This window comes from Canis lupus, chromosome 25 (genome assembly GCF_003254725.2).
Source record: "Canis lupus dingo isolate Sandy chromosome 25, ASM325472v2, whole genome shotgun sequence".
NCBI lineage: Eukaryota > Metazoa > Chordata > Mammalia > Carnivora > Canidae > Canis > Canis lupus.
In genome coordinates this window covers 1,761-6,354 of record NC_064267.1, presented here as the reverse complement: position 1 = coordinate 6,354, position 4,594 = coordinate 1,761, and the positions used below count along the sequence as shown (strand labels likewise).

Genomic DNA, 4,594 nt, shown 5'->3' with positions numbered 1-4,594 from the left:
ACTACGGAGCTCTCCATCTGCCAGGAGGGGCAGTGGCGCCCCCAGGTTCCCGGGGTCTCGAACATAGGAAATGGGGAGAGCGCACCACAGACCAAAAGGATGGAGCTCCGAAAATGGCTGGAGCGCCCGCCCAGCGGCCAGGGCGCAGCACGGAGGCGGTTCGGGCGGAGGCTCCGAGGGGAGGGGACTGCTCGGTCACGGGAACACCTCGGAGGCATCTTAGGCAGCGGCGCTGCCAGGAGGGTCTTCTCGGCCCCAGGAGCATCTCAGAAGTGGCTCTGGCAGAGGCTCCGTGGGGAGGAGGCTGCACGGCCCCTGGATCAGCTCGTGAGCGGTTGTCATGCTTTTATATCAGCCCAGGTGCATCAGAGTGCCCCTCTGTGATGTCACTGCCATGCCCCGGCCAATCACGCATGCTCTCCTGGTGGCCTGGTTCAGGTGGCCAATCACCAAGCAGCTCAGGTGGCCAATGTCAGATGGCTTTCTCATTGACCCTCCTGATACTGTTGCCTAGAAACAATTTTAAACGGAAAACAGAGTAGGAGGGGGCAAGATGGTGGAAGAGTAGGGTCCCCAAGTCACCTGTCCCCACTAAATTACATAAATAACTTTCAAATCATCCTGAGAACCTACTAATTCCGCCTGAGATTTAAAGAGAGAACAGCTGTAATGCTAATGTGAGAAGAGTTCACGCTTCTATCACGGTAGGAAGAGAGGGCAAGGGAAGAAATAAAGAAACAAAAGGCATCCAAGTGGGAGGGGCCCCGAGAGGACCCGGGCTAAGGCCACGGCCAGTGTCCCCAGGACATGAAAGCCCCGTCATAGAGAAGCAGGGGTTTCACCAATCTTCCCGAGAGTTGGAGCAAGATCCCAGGAGGGGCGGGGATGCCCTCAGCCTCCCTGGGACACTAACAGAGCACCAGCGCCCCACACCACCGCCAAGCTCCCTAAAGGGCTGCAGGGTGCATATGGCAAGGCTCTGGAGAAGGTTGGAGGCAGCTCAGGCAGTGGCTCCGCTGGGAGGGAGCTGAGGCCCTGGGCACAGCTCGGAAGCGGCTCAGGCAGAGACTCTGCGCAGGGGGCTGGGCGGCCCTGGGAACTGCTCAGAATGCGCTAGGGCAGAGGCTCCACATGGAGGGGGCTGGGCGGCCTGGAGTAGGATTCCAACAGCTCAGGCCTGGGAGCACAGTGCGCTGGGGACACAGCCCAAGATCTGGCGCCTCCCCCGGGACAGGAAGAAGCCAGGAAGGCGCAGGACAGCAAGGACACCCTTGCCGCCGGGTGGCCCCGAGCTGGGCAGATCAGCGGCTCCTGCCCCCAGAGCATCCAGGCTTCTGCAGACTGCAAACTCAATAGCTACTGCCGGAGCTCACTCCAGGGCTCCAGAGCTGGCCGCCTCTACTGTTGTTGTTCCTTCTGGGGCCTCACAGGATAAACAACCCCCCCCCCCCACCAGCCCCACAGTGACCTCGAGGGATAAAGAGGTTAAAAATCTTTCACTGAGCCTTACACCAGGGAGGGGGCTGAGCTGCTCCCCGAAGTGCTAAAACCGGAAAATCAGCACTGCAGGCCTCTCCCACATAAGATCAGCTAGACGGACAGGGGAAAAACTAATTACTGACCAAGATGCACTGGAAAGTTCCAGGGGAAGCCAAGGGATTTACAGCATAGAAAATGAGAGTATGCTCTCCCTTGTTTTTTGTCTTTTGATTTCTGTTTGCTTACCTCCCCCTTTTTATTCTATTCTCTTTTTTCCTTCTTTCTTTTTCTTTTACTCTTTTTTCTTCTTTCTTTTTCTTTTCTTCTTTCTCTTCACTCTTTTTCTCATTTTCCCAATACAACTTGTTTTTGGCCAATTTGCACTGAGTACAATGACTAGAAGGAAAAAATCACCTCAAATAAGAATGAGAAACTCCCACAGAGTTACAAAATTTGAATTACAATTCAATGTCAGAAAGCCAATTCTGAAGCACAATTATAAAGCTACTGGTGGCTCTCGAAAAAACCGTGAATGATTCCAGAGACTTCATGATTGCAGAATTTAGATCTAATCAGGCTGAAATTAAAAATCAATTAAACGAGTGAGTGACATAGAAGACAAGTTGATGGCATGGAGGGGAACTGAGGGAAAAAGAGAAAACGACTAAAAGATCATCAGGATAGTTTAAGGGAAAAAATAGTAGCCTCAGAAAGAAAAATCTACATTTAACTGGTGTTACCTAGTGTACCAAAACGTACAGAGGCCTAGTATATGTATTTGAACAAATCATAGCTGAAAACTTCCCTAAATTCGGGAGGGAAACAGGCATTCAGATCTAGTAAAGAGATAGTTCCCACCCCAATATCAATAAAAACTGCTGTCCACCTGGGCATTTAATAGGGAAACTTGCAAATTCTAAAGATAAAGAGAATTTTCTTAAAGCAGCAAGAGACAAGTAATCTCTAAATTTTATGGGTAGAAGTATTAGCATAACAGGAGAACCCTCCACAGAGACTTGTAAGGCCAGAAAGGGCTGGCAGGATATATTCAGGGTCCTAAATGAGAAGAATATGCAGCCAAGAATACTGTATCCAGCAAGGCTCTCATTTAGAATAGGAGAGATAAAGAGCTTCCAAGATAGGCAGAAACTGAAAGAATATGTGACCACAAAGCCAGCTGTGTAAGAAATACTAAGGGGGATTCTGTAATAGAGGAAGTTCAAGGGAACAATCCACAAAAACAGGGACTGAATAGGTATCCTGACAGTAAATGTATATCTTTCAATAGTAACTCTGAGTATTAAAGTATCTTGCTCTTAGACTACATTAATATTTGAATGAGAAAAATACACAAATCAATTTTATTCCAAATTAATATTCCTTAAGTTAAACCATATCCATACTCAACAAATTTATAATAACAGATTTTTAAAACATGCTACTATAATGTGCTAATGTAACCATTTCTTATGGGCTATTGAATGATAAATACATTCAAAAAAGAGAGCAAGGACACTTTAAAAGATGAAAGACTGCAAATTTCTGTTTGAAAATGTTAAGCATATTACTTTAAGATATGCTCGTCTTCTAAAACATGTAAAAGAGTTCAACTGTATAAATCACTTAATATGCTATGCAAGGTAATCAAAAGAAGCCCCAGACTAATACTAGAAAGTTATTAATATATATTTATAAGTATTATGTTTCCATTTATTATTTATTAGGTAATATAATAAGTTATGTTTCTATGATGCTGTATTTGTTTTAAAGTGGATATCTTTCAACTCTCAGATAACAAGAAAAACAAGGAGAAAAACATAGTGTTTTTTTACAATCATAAATCTAGTCAGAGATATTCTACTTGTAAATCTTTCTTCTTATTTGTATTTCTATAGCCTATGGCTAAATGGATTTTTCACTTTTGGTTTAGACAATGTGGAAATAGGTCAGGTAACAGAACTTTCCCTTGTTAGATCTCCCATGTACGTCTGTACATAGGCTCAGAGTCAGATCATACACACACTTTCTGGAATAGAAAAATATGGATCCACTGAAGGATTCATAACTATTAGACCTGGAATTCACCCAGAACATCTGTGCCCTCCTGGGAAAGTGTCCTTAACATAGTTCTGGTCCTAGTGCTTTCTTGCAAGCTGCAATTAGGAGGGCTGTCTTACTTCTACTAAAAATGCACACTCCAAAACTTAGCCTGTGGCAGCCTAAGGGATGATAACAGAGGATGAGAAGCAGACAGTGTACCTTGCTTGGAAGTGTGGCTTCTGCTTATTTGCTGACCCCAAGTCCTGGAACTTGCCAGTACCAGTCTTTAAATTCTGTTATTTTGGGGCACCTGGGTGGCTCAGTGTTTGAGCATATATCTGCCTTTGGCTCAGGTCATGATCCCAGGGTCCAGGGATGGAGTCCCACATCAAGCTCCCCGCAGGGAGCCTATTCCTCCCTTTGCCCATGTCTCTGCCTCTCTCTGTGTATGTTTCTTATGAATAAATAAATAAAAACCTTTTAAAAATGCCTCCATTTGAAGTACCAAGCTCTTCTACAAAACAGTATATGAAAACTGGGAATTGCAGAAAGTATGTTTCTGACACTTGCATGAAAGAAACTTACAGAAATATCCTTGAGGGAGAAAAAATTATCAGGGATATTAAATAATGAATAAACAAAAATGGGGATGAAACCTTGTATTCATGGCTCTACGTGAAGATAAAACTGAAATGCATCTATATATTAATATAAAGCAATAACATAAAAAATAAACTGTTTAATATGATGGATGATGTTGCTTTGCTAAAAGTCAACTACAGGTATTAGGTATACAGTAGAAGATGTAGCTCCTGACACTATCCTCTAAGATTAGTTTAGACATTGAACTGTACAGAAATTGGGGTGAGGGAGGTAATGTATGAGACCCTTACAGTTGATTTCTGTTTGCTCTGGAGGCTGAGGGAATGGAAAGAAATTAACGTAAATGACAATTTCAGAGGAGATTCTGGGTTCCTGGCTGCATGTAAGGTATGTAAAAAGGAGGAATCTCAACTACTCTTAAATTTTGAGAGACTTTTTTTTTAAGATTTTATTTATTCATGAGAGACACAAA

At 44.0% G+C, this 4,594-nt stretch overlaps 1 long non-coding RNA gene across 1 annotated transcript; it reads left to right on the top strand.

Moving 5' to 3' along the window:
* The first annotated feature begins 251 nt into the window (after positions 1-251).
* On the top strand, positions 252-4,006 carry LOC112669351 (uncharacterized). Its single transcript, XR_007405932.1, has 2 exons — positions 252-704; positions 1,235-4,006. It is a non-coding gene; the product is annotated as an uncharacterized LOC112669351 (long non-coding RNA).
* Positions 4,007-4,594: the final 588 nt, after the last annotated feature.